At 38.7% G+C, this 15,671-nt stretch overlaps 1 pseudogene; it reads right to left on the bottom strand.

The window, feature by feature from the left end:
- Positions 1 to 12,475: 12,475 nt before the first annotated feature.
- Positions 12,476 to 13,131, bottom strand: LOC138430929 (selenoprotein K-like; annotated as a pseudogene).
- Between the last annotated feature and the right edge of the window lie 2,540 nt (positions 13,132 to 15,671).

Below are 15,671 nucleotides of genomic sequence, written 5' to 3'. Positions count from 1 at the left end.
GCTTTGCAAATTTTATCATGAACTGCAAAGCTTGTTTGCAACTCTCTAAAAATCACAGAATCACTGAAATGTTTGGTTGGAGGACCCCATAAGGTCATTGACTAACAGTTTATTAACCTATCTCTAGTCAATTTTCCTTAAAGCATTTCTGACAGAGGAGAAGATTCTCTCAGTCTCAAATTTCTCAAGGGAAAGACAGTCCATAACCTCTTTTGTAGTTCCTTCTATTCAAAAACATTTCAAAGATAGAAAATTTTTTCTTATTCTTAACTTATACCTTTGCTTTAAAAAAAGAGCTTCTTAAAAATTAAATAAGGCAACAGTCCATTGGGGTTAGAAGAAAAAATAAACCCCATAAAAAAATACCCAATCTAAAGAATGGATATGTTAAACTATATCCATGATTTTTTCCTTGACTCTTATTTTAAACATTTGATGATGCTTTGTGTGATGGAATTTTATCCATATATCCATATCTATAAAGCTCTTTGTTATTACTTTCCTATCTTTCCAGGCTTACTTCCAACCACCCTCCTTCCTTTCAATTATAAAATTTCAAACCAGCCAGTACCAGTTGTATGATGATACCAAAATTTACCATTTTTTAATTTCTCGATCTGGAAAAATAATTTTGTTCCCTAAGACACATCTTTCTTACTTTTCAAGCTTCACTGACCTCATTTCAATCCTGTTTGCCTAAATCATCCCCAAACACAATCCCTTCTATTAGGTATCTAGAATAGGTGATATACAAATATATGATTAATTCATACATATTTCTTTTATATAAGGTCTCAGTCAGTTCAGTTCAGTCACTCAGTCATGTCCGACTCTTTGTGACCCCATGAATCACAGCACGCCAGGCCTCCCTGTCCATCACCAACTCCCGGAGTTCACTCAGACTCATGTCCATCGAGTCAGTGATGCCATCCAGCCATCTCATCCTCTGTCATTCCCTTCTCCTCCTGCCCCCAATGCCTCCCAGCATCAGGGTCTTTTCCAATGAATCAATTCCTTGCATGAGGTGGCCAAAGTATTGGAGTTTCAGCTTTAGCATCAGTCCTTCCAATGAACACCCAGGAATGATCTTTAGAATGGACTGGTTGGATCTCCTTGCAGTTCAAGGGACTCTAAGAGTCTTCTCCAAGACCACAGTTCAAAAGCATCAATTCTTCGGCATCCAACTTTCATATCCATACATGACCACTGGAAAAACCATAGCCTTGACTATATGGACCTTTGTTGGCAAAGTAATGTCTCAGCTTTTTAACATGCTATCTACGTTGGTCATAACTTTCCTTCCAAGGAGTAAGTGTCTTTTAATTTCATGGCTGCAATCACCATCTACAGTGATTTTGGAGCCCCCCCCAAAAATACTGACAATGTTTCCACTGTTTCCCCATCTATTTCCCATGAAGTGATGGGACCAAATGCCATGATCTTCGTTTTCTGAATGTTGAGCTTTAAGCCAACTTTTTCACTCTCCTCTTTCACTTTCATCAAGAGGCTTTTTAGTTCCTCTCACTTTCTGCCATAAGGGTGGTGTCACCTGCATATCTGAGGTTATTGATATTTCCCCCAATCTTGATTCCAGCTTGTGCTTCTTCCAGCCCAGCGTTTCTCATGTTGTAGTCAGCATAGAAGTTAAATAAGCAGGGTGACAATATACAGCCTTGACGTACTCCCTTTCCTATTTGGAACCAATCTGTTGTTCCATGTCCAGTTCTAACTGTTCCTTCCTAACCTGCATATAGGTTTCTCAAGAGGCAGGTCAGGTGGTCTGCATTCCCATCTCTTTCAGAATTGTCCACAGTTTGTTGTGATCCACACAGTCAAAGGCTTTGGCATAGTCAATAAAGCAGAAATAGATGTTTTTCTGGAACTCTCTTGCTTTTTCCATGATCCAGCGGATGTTGACAATTTGATGTCTGGTTCCTCTGCCTTTTCTAAAACCAGCTTGAACATCTGGAAGTTCACAGTTCGTGTATTGCTGAAGCCTGGCTTGGAGAATTTTGAGCATTACTTTACTAGCGTGTGAGACAAGTGCAATTGTGCAGTAGTTTGAGCATTCTTTGGCATTGCCTTTCTTTGGGATTGGAATGAAAACTGACTTTTTCTAGTCCTATGGCCACTGCTGAGTTTTCCAAATTTCCTAGCACACTGAGTGCAGCACTTTCACAGCATCATCTTTCAGGATTTGAAATAGCTCAACTGGAATTCCATCACCTCCACAGGCTTTGTTCATAGTGATGCTTTCTAAGGCCCACTTGACTTCCTATTCCAGGATGTCTGGCTCTAGGTGAGTGATCACACCATCGTGATTATCTTGATCATGAAGATCTTTCTTGGTCATGAAGATCTTCTGCATATTCTTGCCACCTCTTCTTATTATCTTCTGCTTCTGTTAGGTACATACCATTTCTTTCCTTTATCAAGCCCATCTTTGCATGAAATGTTTCCTTGGTATCTCTGATTTTCTTTTTTTTTTTTTTTTAATTTTTTTATTTTATTTTATTTTTTAATTTTAAAATCTTTAATTCTTACATGCGTTCCCAAACATGACCCCCCCTCCCACCTCCCTCCCCACAACATCTCTCTGGGTCATCCCCATGTACCAGCCCCAAGCATGCTGCACCCTACGTCAGACATGGACTGGCGATTCAATTCTTACATGATAGTATACATGTTAGAATTCCCATTCTCCCAAATCATCCCACCCTCTCCCTCTCCCTGATTTTCTTGAAGAGATCTCTAGTCTTTCCCATTCTGTTGTTTTCCTATATTTCTTTGCATTGATCACTGAGGAAGGCTTTCTTATCTTTCCTTGCTATTCTTTGTAACTCTGCATTCAAATGGGTATATCTTTCCTTTTCTCCTTTGCTTTTCACTTCTCTTCTTTTCACAGCTACTTGTAAGGCCTCCCCAGACAGCCATTTTGCTTTTTTGCATTTCTTTTCCATGGGGATGGTCTTGATCTCTGTCTCCTGTACAATGTCATGAACTTCGTCCATAGATCATCAGGCACTCTATCAGATCTAGTCCTTTAAATCTATTTCTCACTTTCACTGTATAATCATGAGGGATTTGATTTACATCATACCTGAATGGTCTAGTGGTTTTCCCTACTTTCTTCAATTTAAGTCAAATTGACAATAAGGAGTTCATGATCTGAGCCACAGTCAGCACCTGGTCTTGTTTTTGTTGACTGTATAGAGCTTTTCCATCTTTTGCTGCAGAGAATATAATCAATCTGATTTTGGTGTTGACCATCTGGTGATGTCCATGTGTAGAGTCTTCTCTTGTGTTGTTGGAAGAGGGTATTTGCTATGACCGGTGCATTCTCTTGCCAAAACTCTATTAGCCTTTGCCCTGCTTCATTCCATATTCCAAGGCCAAATTTGCCTGCTACCCCAGGTGTTTCTTGCCTTCCTACTTTTGCATTCTAGTCTCCTATAATGAAAAGGACATTTTGGGGGGATGTTAGTTCTAAAACGTCTTGTAGGTCTTCATAGAACCATTCAACTCTAGTCTCTTTCAAATTAAGAATCAGATCTTACATTCATTAGTATCATTAGTGGCTGGTAAGTCATTTGCCCTCAAATGTGCAGAAGCTTTGTGGCCAGTGTCTAGTGACTGTATTGACCCACTTTGGATTGACAATTATATAGAACATTGAAACTTAGGATGAACTAGTCATTCCCATACAGTTTTCAGCATCTTCATAAAATGCATTCTTCCTGAAGGTAAATGAGGAGGTTTCTCAATTTTGTGCCATTTCTAACAGCAAGAGAAAATCTAGGCAGTAAAATATGTAGTCTAATATCAACAGGACAGTGTCAAATATCAGGACAATCAGGACAATGTCAAATATCATTACAACCATGAGGAACAACACTTAAAATCTGGGCTATGAAAGGAAGTCTGGGATATACTGTCATATACTTATGAACTGTAATTTACCTCCTTGTTAGTAGCAAAGATGGGTTGAATAAATTGAACCCTTCCACTGGCCTGAGAAGGAGGAAACAATTTTCCTTTATTTTATATTTCCTTAACCAGCACATGAAGCCTAATAGCTAAGCTTAGGGGCTTTGAATAATATAAACTTGGGATCTTAAGTTTCTCATATGTTTTAAACTGTAATTTTCTCATCTATTAAATAAGAATAATAAGATGGCTGATACAGAGTTCTTGTGAGAAGTAAAATAGCTCAGGGCCTAGTCCACGATATACTCTCAACAGATGTACACTGTCTCATCATTTTCCACTCAGAAACCCAAGGCCAAAGGTTAGGGCCCATGTGTTACACAAACTCTAGGTATAAATTAGATTGTCATCTGTTACCCCCAGGCAGATCTGGCTTAGTAAGAGCTTGTTGTGTTGTTCTATTTGTATCATTAGTCTACATCTTTCCCCCCTCCAGCTTCACTTCCCCTGACTCTGTGACTTCTCTGTTCTACAGATTCTACCTCAAGTGCAGCTTAAAGTTCCTCCTGTCTCAGCAGGAACGGGAGCAGCAATCTGCCAACCACTAGATCCTATGTCTCTCTAGATTCCTAGCTTTGGATTAGCACAGATAATTTGATTATCACTTGGCTGCAAGGCCTAGCTTCTCATCCTGAAGCACTTAACACTCTCCAGATGTGACTATGGCAACCCACTCCAGTACTCTTGCCTGGAAAATCCCATGGACGGAGGAGCCTGGTAGGCTGCAATCCATGGGGTCATGAAGAGTCAGACACAACTGAAGAACTTCACTTTCACTTTTCACTTTCATGCATTGGAGAAGGAAATGGCAACCCAATCCAGTGTTCTTCCCTGGAGAATCCCAGGGATGGTGGAGCCTGGTGGGCTTCCATCTATGGGGTCTCACAGAGTGGGACACGACTGAAGTAGCAGCAGCAGATGTGAACAAGCACTTTCTCACAAATTTGATTTTACTTAGTATCAAAGTCTTAAGACTTTTCTTTTGCAAACTAGACTAAAGCATGGTTTAATGTTGCTACTAATCAAGAACGGGAAAAAAAATTGCTTAACTACAATTGTTAAATGTACAGTTAACCCATGACTCTTGATGAAGATTTTTCCCATAATCTGGAAGTCTTTTAAACCTGAAGCTATGTATTCAATATTTAGAGTGCACAAAATCTCTCTGTGTTTGTTTAAATGTATTAAACAAAAGTTTATTTATTGGCAATGTGTGTCAGGCGCAGTCTTTTTTTAGTTTAGTTTAGTTCTTTTTAAAATTTTTTACTGAAGTATAGTTAATTTGCAAAGTTAGTTTGTGGTGTACAGGAAAGTTATTCAGTTATAAACATATATGTGTGTGCTCAGTTGTGTCCAACTCTTTGTGACCCCCATGACTGTAGCCCCCCGGGTTCCTCTGTTCATGAGATTTCCTAGGCAAAATAACACAGCGGGTTACCACTTCCTTCTCCAAAAGATCTTCCCGATCCAGGGATCGAACCCGCATCTTCTGCATTGGCAAGCAAATTCTTTACCACTGTCCCACCTAGGAATCCCAATATATACATATACATACATATATATTCTTTTTCATATTCTTTTCCATCATGATTTTATTATAAGATATTGACTATAGTTATCTGTGCTATACAGTTGGATCTTGCATATCTGATTTTTACATAGTAGTTTGTATCTGCTAATATCAAACTCCCAATTCATCCCTCTCCTGCCCCACCATTTACCTTTGGTAACCATTAGTTTGTTTTCTAAGTCTGTGAGTGTATCACTATTTTGTGAATAAGTTCATTTGTATCATATTTTAGATTCCACGTATAAGTGATATCATATGATATTTGTCTTTCTCTGACTTACTTCTCTTAGTACGGTAATCTCTAGGTACATCTATGTTGCTTCAAATGGCACTTTTTAATTCTTTTTTTAGGCTGAGTAGCATTCTATTGTGTGTATCTATCACATTATCTTTATCCAGTCATCTGTTGATGGGCATTTCAGTTGCTTCCATGTCTTGGCTATTGTAAATAGTGCTGCAATGAACATTGGGGTGCATGCATCTTTCTTGATTATGGTTTTCTCCTGACACAAGCCCAGGAGTGGGATTGCTGGATCATAAGGTAACTTTATTTTATTTTTTTTAAGAAACCTACATACTGTTTTCCATAGTGGCTGCACCAATTTACATTTCCTTTTCTCCATACCCTCTCCAGAATTTTGTATGGAATTTCTGACGATGGCCATTCCAATTGGTGTGAAGTGATAGCTCACTGTAGTTTTGATTTGCATTTCTCTAATAATTAGCTATGTTGAACATCTTTTCATGTGCCTGTTGACCATGTCTGTGTCTTCTTTGGAAGAATGTCTGCTGGTCTTCTGCTCATTTATTTATTTTGTTGTTGCTGTTAATGAGCTGTATGAGTTGTTGGTATGTTTTAGAAATTACGACCTTGTCAGTTGCATCATTTGCAAATATTTTCTTCCAGTCCATAGGCTGTCTTTTAATTTTGTTTATAGTTTCCTTTGCTGTGCAAAAGCTTAAACTTTGATTATGTCCCAGCTGTTTATTTGGGTTTTATTTTCACTGCCTTGAGAGACTGACCTAAGAAAACCTTGCTATGATTTTGTCAGAGAATGTTTTGACTATATTCTCTTCCAGGACTTTTATAGTGTCATGTCTTATATTTAAATGCTTAAAGTAATTTTGAATTCGTTTTTGTGTATGGTGTCAGAAAGTGTTCTAGCTTCATTAATTTACATGCAGCTGTCCATCGAGTATCTGACTACCACTTGCTGAAGAGACTGCCTTTTCTCCATTGTATATTCTTGCCTCCTTTATCAAAGATTGATTGACCATAGTTTGTGGATTTCTTTCTGGGCTTTTCCTTCTGTTCCATTGATCCATGTCTGTTTTTGGGTCAATACTACATTGTTTTGATTACTGTATCTTTGCAATATCATCTGAAGTCTGGAGGGGTGTGAAGTTCCCAGGTGGCTCAGTGGTAAAAGAATCTGCCTGCCAATACAGGAGATGCAGAAGTCACTAGTTCGATCCATGGGTCAGGAAGATATCCATGGAGAAGGAAATAGCAACCCACTCTAGTATTCTTGCCTGGAGAATCCCATGGACCTGAGAGGCTGCTGGGGTCAAAAAGAGTTGGACATGACTGAGCATGCAAAAAGCTCACACACATCTGGGAGGGTTATGCCTCCAACTTTATTAATTTTTCTCAGGATTGATTTGGTAATTCTTGATCTTTTGGTTCCACGTAAATTTTAGGATCTGTCCCAATTCTGTGGAAATGTCATGGGTAATTTGATAAGGGTCACATTAAATCTGTAGATTGGTTTGGGTAGTATGACCATTTTAGCAATATTAATTTTTTCAATCCAAGAGCATAGTGTATCTTTTCATTTCTTTGAGTCATCCTCAGCTTATTTTATCAGTGTTTTTGTTGTTGTTGTTCTTCTTCTTCTCCCTTTAGTATTTTTTTTTTACTTTACTTTACAATACTGGAACTGACTATACAGCGTGAGGTAAGCCAGAAAGAAAAACACCAATACAGTATACTAACGCATATATATGGAATTTAGAAAGATGGTAATGATAACCCTGTATGCAAGACAGCAAAAGAGACACAGATGTATAGAACAGTCTTTTGGATTCTGTGGGAGAGGGAGAGGGAGGGATGCTTTGGGAGAATGACATTGAAACATGTATAATATCATATAAGAAACGAATCGCCAGTTTATCAGTGTTTTATAGTTCTCAATAAATGTCTTTCACCTCTTTGGTCAGGTTTATTCCTATATGTTTCTTACCTGATTTTTGAAGGGATTTTTTGTTTGTCTGCTTCTCTTACTGATATTTGTTAGTGAGGAGAAATGCAACAGGTTTCTGTTTGTTAATCTTGTATTCTGCTGCCTTACTGAATTAATTTATGAGTTCTAATAGTTTTTGTGTGGAGTCTTAAGACTATGTTTATTTTTACGGAAATAAACATAAATAAAAAACAAGATTTCTAGCTAAATAGGTGGCTGCCTGGTTTTCACTAGAATAAACTGTTTTGCTGTTGTTTTTCTATTTGACTTCTCTGATCTGTGACACGAGTAAAAGTAACTGGCCTACTTTCCTGATCTATAAATTCTCATGAAGTCACCAGCAAATTTTCTGACCTGCGTAGGATAGTATTGTGCAACTAAGTAACTTAACTCTAATCAAGATGAAAAACAAATTGACATTCAATATTCTTCTTAATTTTACTCTGAGTACATATTTCTCTGTATGTGTGTATGTAGGTCTGTGATATGTTATTTTGTTTTGTTTTTTGATAAGTATTTTTCAAATACTTAAGCTATCTCTGGTTCCAGAAAGTGGTTTCCAAGCTGGAAACCACTTAATTGAATAATCTCATTCATAAGAAGTCAAACTGGAGAAGAAAATAGATCTAGAAAGGAGATATAACTTGTCTTCTGTTAATGAGTCATAGGCAAACCTAGTTGTAGAATCAAGGTCTCCTCATTCCTGCTCTCAAAGGCCCCGTTAAGCTCTAAAAGTCAGTGTATGCTTTTCTAGCACTTCCTCTATTCCAACCTTTCACTCACATTGAAACCTCTAGAGGAGAACAATTTTTAATAACATTTTACTCATAGTTATTTTTAAATTGCCCTATAAAAGGCTATATGAAAATACGTCTACGCACATTTTTAAAATTAGTTCTGGGAAATTGGTTAGACTATTGCTTATTTTTCTTTCTATACTTATATTTCATCAAAGAGATTTGAAATTGTATTAATATAGCATGTTGATTCTTAAGTGTTATAGAGCCTAATTGTATATATAGTGTGTCGGAAGCCATTTCTCTCATTCAGGAATTTTAAGTAAACAAAATATATGTACTCCTGTTGAAATGGATTTGGTTTATTGCCCTTGCAAATGAAAGTCACATCCGACTCTTTGCGACCCCATGGATAGTCCATGGAATTCTCCAGGCCAGAATACTGGAATGGGTAGCCTTTCCCTTCTCCAGGAGATCTTCCCAACTAAGGGATAGAACCTAGGTCTCTCACATTGCAGGCAGGTTGTTTACCATCTGAGCTACCAAGGAAGCCCAATACTAATAGCAATAATAACAATAAAGTAATTCTAGAACTTGAACTGACATAAGTTCCCAAATTTTCATTAGGAGAAACTGGAGTAGGCAACCTATTCCTTCACCAGCAGATCTTCCTGACCCAAGAGTCGAACCGGGGTTTCCTACATTGCAGGCAGATTCTTTACCAGCTGAGTCACAAGGGAAGCCCTTATTCAATTAAAAAATAATAGCAAAGCCTCCTGAGAAATTTAAGCAATGGCAAATGTTACAATGAAAGCTACACCAGCTCTAGAAAGTGCGAAGGAATCTTTTAACAAGTTTGAATGATCAAGATGTATGGTTCCAAATACCTTTCATGCTCAGAAGAGGCTCTCTCTTCAGCACAGAGTTTGATGTGAACAGTGACTGTCTACATCACTAAGAGTCTTTGCTACTCTAAACAGACACATCTTCAGATGGCAGCTTTTAAATTAAATGATTCAAGAGCAAAGATACTTTGAGTAATGAAATCACTATCACAGTATGATCTCATGCATATTTGCATCAGACTCACATAGCATGCTTGTTGAATTTTCAGTTGTGGAGATCCCGCTCAGACCTAATGAATCTGAATTCCAGAGGTGAAAGGCTTCAGATGGAAGGAAATAACAAGACTGTTTTTTAGATAAAGTTCCCTAGCTGATTCTTTTGCTTCACACTCTCCATCTAGTAAAAGCATTCAGCTCTCCTCACTAGCTCTGTCAGAATCTCTGGGATCTCTCCCACCATAAGGACAACAATAATAACAGCAAGTTGTGTGTTAGTCACTCATTTGATCTGACTCTTTGCAATCCCAAGCACTGTAGTGTGCCAGGCTCCTCTGTCCATGGGATTCTCTAGGCAAGAATATTGGAATGGGTTGTCATTTCCTTCACCAAGGGATCTTCCCAACCCAGGAATCGAACCCAGTTCTCCCACATTGCAGGCAGATTCTTTACCATCTGAGCCACCAGGGACACAATAATAATAGCAATAATAACAATAAAATAATTCTAGAACCTGAACTGACATAAGTCTTTAATTTTTCATTAGAAGGAGAATCTAACTTGTGAATTCAAAGACTTAGTAGATCCCTCTTAACTGGAGTTTGAGTCTAGGAAGTACTTATTTAGATGGAATCATTTGTGTAATTACAAGAAACATTTGGTCATGTTAGTTGCAGGTGTTCAGAAAAAAATTTCATCTTCAAGAATAGAGCATAGTTATCAGGTTAAAAATGTAAAACCTCCTCTCAGAAGCAATCGTTAATTGAGTTTAGCTATAATGTTGCCTTTACATTTTGGCTCATTATTTTTTTGAGGGAAGTCAGTTGTGTGGTATGTGGTGTGTGTGTATGGTTTTTCTTGAGGGGAGAGTGGTGTGCCATAGTTAATAAAATATCTTCCAGTTCTTTAGCTTCAAGGTAGAGACAAGCTGTCCAAATATGAATTTCATAGGTTTAGTACCTGACATAAATTAGATTGAGAGGAAGGAGAAAGTTTAACAGAAATTAAAAATAAACCCCATAACATCTGTACTGGGTCTTTTCATACAGTAACTATTCCCAATAGCACTGTTAGGATGACTTTCTAAAGAGTGAATGTGGCACCTGGTGTTCTTTTGCAAGTTGAGACAGCATATCATATTTTTATTGGATTGACAGGAGACTAGTCAAATTATAGTCAAATCACTAAATTATATAAAAAGCAATTACAACTAAATGTATTTACTTTTGAATGCAAATAAAATATTCTGATGATTAACTGAAATTATTCTAATTTATTTGGTTTCATTTGGTTTGTAAATTGATTTGGTTTGACGTTTTAGCTTAAAGGAAAAAAATTTTAAACTTAATCTTTAAAACAAAACATTGGGTCATCATAACTGTGTGTTTGAGAGAGACTACACGTGTGAGTGTGTCTATAAAAAGGGAACCCTCGTGATTATTGAGATCTTTGCTGATCAATTTAGCAAATTCAGCACGTGTGGTGCTTAAACGTGCAGAATCAGCATCTCTTGGGAGCTTATTAGAAACGCAGAACCTCAGGACCCATCCCTGTCTTATAGAATCAGAATCTTCATTTTAATAAAATCCCCAGATGATTCAGATGGACATTACTGTTTTAAAATTACTGGTTTAGACCATAATATAAACTGCCTCTTTATAAATGGTTTGAAAAGCTATTTTAAAAGTAAGATTGGGTTTGGCTAAGGACCCTAGACAAATGAACAAGGTATAATGCCACAGCACATGACGACTTTATAGCTATAGGAGTCTTTGAAACCATCTTATCCAACCCTTTTTTTTCATTGGTTAAGAAACAAAAGACTCAAAGGATGAAATGACAAGGATAAGCAACAGATAGGACACTGAAAGATGAACTCCCCGGGTCAATAGGTGCCAAGTATGCACCTGGAGGTCAGTAGAGAACTAACTCCAGAAAGAATGAAGAGATGGAACCAAAGCAAAAACAACACCCAGTTGTGGATGTGACTGGTGATGGAAGTCTGATGCTGTAAAGAGCAATATTGCATAGGAAAGTGGAGTGAAAGGTCCTTGAATCATGGCAAATTGCAAGTGGAAATGACAAGAGTGAATATCGACATTTTAGGAATCAGTGAACTAAAATGGACTGGAATGGGTGAATTTAACTCAAATGACCATTATATCTACTACTGTGGGCAAGAATCCCTTAGAAGAAATGGAGTACCCATCATGGTCAACAAAAGAGTCCAAAATGCAGTACTTGGATGCAATCTTAAAAATGACAAATTGATCTCTGTTCCTGTCCAAGGCAAACCATTCAATATCACAATAATCCAAGTCTATGCCCTGACTAGTATACTAAAGAAGCTGAAGTTGAACAGTTCTATGAAGACCTACAAGACCTAGAACTAACATAAAAAAAAGATGTCCTTTTCATTATACAGGACTGGAATGTAAAAGTAGGACTGAAAAATATCTGGAGTAACAAGCATATTTGGCCTTGGAGTACAGAATGAAGCAGGGTGAAGGCTAACAGAGTTTTGCCAAGAGAACCTACTGGTCATAGCAAACACCCTCTTCCAACAACACAAGAGAAGACTCTACACATGGACATAACTAGATGGTCAATACCGAAATCAGATTATTATATTCTTTGCAGCCAAAGATGGAGATGCGCTATACAGTCAGCAAAAAGAAGACCAGGAGCTGACTGTGGCTCAGATCATGAACTCCTTATTGTCAAATTCAGACTTTAATTGAAGAAAGTGGGGAAAGCCACCAGACTATTCAGGTATGAACTATTTTTTTTTTTTTTTAGTAATCAATACACAGTCTTTTATTTTCCTTTAAATTTGCAGCTTTCTGAGTTTTCATTTTATAAAGATGAGAAGTCAGCTTTGTAACCTAAAAATATTTACTTATTAAAACTATATTAACACTTTCACAGACCATACAAAAAAGATGAGACAAATGTGCATTTATAGAACTGCGTTGTCAGTCATGCCAGATCCCTGCAGAGGGAATTCCCAGCATGACTTCATTTGTCTATGAGGACACAGAGCAGTCCTAGTTTAGACGTACACGTTCATCTAACTTGTCCAGCATGATCAGCACTCCATTTCTTGATGGTTTCCTTCTGCTATTAAAGTGCATGTCCAGTTGTCTGCTTCTTAGAGCAGACATTTACCTTCCTCATCCACCGGCCATTGGAGGAGGATTAGGGCCCTGCAGATGATTAATTCGACCCATTCTTCTTCTGGGGGGGTTTCCTGGTGGCCCTCTTCCGTCATCATATCTGGAATCAGATGAGCTTCCGTAGCCTCTTCTCTTTTTCACATCTTGTTGAAGCAGAGTTCTGAAAAACAAAACCACGAACTCAGCTATTCCCCAGAAGAAATCTGTTATAAAAGATAATCTCCATGGGGACTGACTCCTGCTGTCCAACACTTGTCCATTCGAGATGTAAACCATTTTGCCTCTCCTCCGCCTTCAGGGCGACGGCGACGCCTGGCCCCTCTTGGATTCCTTATCTCCCTCCGCGCCTCCCTCTGACTTCACCTCAGGTATGAACTAAATCAAAACTTTTACAATTATACAGTGGAAGTGACAAATAGATTCAAGGGACTAGATCTGATAGACAGAGTGTTTAAAGAACTATGGACAGAGGTTGGTGACATTGCGCAGGAGTCAGGGACCAAGAACATCCCCAAGAAAAATAAATGCAAAAAGGCAAAATGGTTTTCTGAAAAGGCCTTACAAATAGCTAAGAAAAGAAGAGAAGTGAAAGGCAAAGGAGAAAATGAAAGATATACCCATTTGAATGCAGAGTTCCAAGGGGCCTCCAAAGTCACTGCAGATGCTGACTGCACCCTTGAAATTAAAAACTGCTTGCTCCTTGGAAGAAAAGCTACGACCAACCTAGACACATATTAAAAAAGCAGAGACATTACTTTTCCAACAAAGGTCCACTAGTCAAACTATGGTTTTTCCAGTGGTCATGTATGGATTTGAGAGTTGGACTCTAAAGAAAGCTGAGCCCCAAAGAATTGATGGTTTTGAACTATGGTATTGGAGAAGACTCTTGAGAGTCCCTTGGACTGCAAGGAGATCCAACCAGTCCATCCAAAAGGAGATCAGTCCTGAGTGTTCTTTGGAAGGACTGATGCTGAAGCTGAAACTCCAATACTTCGGCCACTTGATGTGAAGAACTGACTCATGTGAAAAGACCTGATGCTGGGAAAGATTGGAGGCAGGAGGAGAAGGGGATAACAGAGGATGAGATGATTGGATGGCATCACCGCCTCGATGGACATGAGTTTGAGTAAACTCCAGAAGCTTGTGATGGACAGGGAGGCCTGGTGTGCTGCAGTCCATGGGGTCACAAAATAATCGGACAACCAAGGGACTGAACTGAACTAAGGTCATGCAGCTGTTTAATTGCAGAGCTAAATCCTTTGGCCACATATGAAAAAGATCCTGATGCTTGGTAAGACTGAAGTCAAAAGGAGTAGGGAGTGGCAGAGGATGGGATGGTTAAATAGCATCCCTGACTCAGTGGACATGAATTTGAGCAAACTCTGGGAAATAGTGGAGGACACAGGCCCTAGCATGCTGCAATCCATGAGATCACAGAGAGTTTAACAGGATTTAGCAAGTTAGCAACAACAACAAAATGCGAACTCAGGTAGCTTTGCTGCCGGTTCAGAGTAGAGGGAAAGCAAGACTCGTGTGAAAACAATAGTGTAATTTGAGTTGTTTTTTTTAGATATTTCATGCCAGAAAGAGAAGTATCATGCCTGATCCTCACGTTTACCTCACAAAAATATACATATATGCTTATTGCTTGCTTATTTTGCTTTTTTGGTTTATCAGATGACTGGGGCAAGCTGTCATCTCCATCTAGAAGCAGACTTTAAAGTCAAATTTCTCTTTAAAACCTGTCTTTTTCTAGATCTACTCATCTTGACCATTTTGTCTTCTATGACTGACCTGTCATTCTAAAGCCAGTTTTTCACCTGGTGACAGAGGAGCTCACTAAATACGCAGAATATTGTGGAAAAAATAGGTTGCCAGGGATCCAGGGAGAAAGGCCCTTTTCAGGGAAGGAGGCCATTGAGGGTGAGGACAATATTTTTATTTTTATTTTAATTATAATTTTCCCTTGATATTGCAGCATAGTTGATTTACAATGCTGTGCTAGTCTCAGGCTTACAGTAGAGGGATGCAGTTATACATATGTGATGGAATATTCAGTTCAGTTCAGTCACTCAGTCGAGTCAGACTCTTTGTGACTTCATGAATTGCAGCACGCCAGGCCTCCACCAACTCCCGCAGTTCACCCAAACCCATGTCCATTGGGTCAATGATGGCATCCAACCATCTAATTCTCTGTTGTCCCCTTCTCCTCCTGTCCTCAATCTTGCCCAGGATCAGGGTCTTTTTAAATAAGTCAGCTCTTCGCATCAGGTGGCCAAAGTATTGCAGTTTCAGCTTCAACATCAGTCCTTCCAGTGAACACCCAGGACTGATCTCCTTTAGATGGACTGATTGGATCTCCTTGCAGTCCAAGGGACTCTCAAGAGTCTTCTCCAACACCACAGTTCAAAAGCATCACAGCGCTCAGCTTTCTTTAGAGTCCAACTCTCACATCCATACACGATTGATGGAAAAACCAAAAGATCTTCATGATCAAGATAATCACGTAGTGTGATCACTCACATAGAGCCAGAGATCCTAGAATGTGAAGTCAAGTGGGCCTTAGAAAGCATCACTATGAACAGAGCTAGTGGAGGTGATGGAATTCCAGTTGAGCTATTTCAAATCCTGAAAGATGGTGCTGTGAAAATGCTGCACTTAATATGCCAGCAAATTTGGAAAACTCAGCAGTGGCCACAGGACTGGAAAAGGTCAGTTTTCATTCCAATCCCAAAGAAAGGCAATGCCAAAGAATGCTCAAACTGCCTCACAATTGAACTCATCTCACATGCTAGTAAAGTAATGCTCAAAATTCTCCAAGCCAGGCTTCAGCAATACGTGAACTGTGAACTTCCAGATGTTCAAGCTGGTTTTAGAAACAGCAGAGGAACCAGGCA

This window comes from Ovis canadensis, chromosome 1 (assembly GCF_042477335.2).
Source record: "Ovis canadensis isolate MfBH-ARS-UI-01 breed Bighorn chromosome 1, ARS-UI_OviCan_v2, whole genome shotgun sequence".
Lineage (NCBI taxonomy): Eukaryota > Metazoa > Chordata > Mammalia > Artiodactyla > Bovidae > Ovis > Ovis canadensis.
This window is presented reverse-complemented; position numbering and strand designations above follow the sequence as displayed.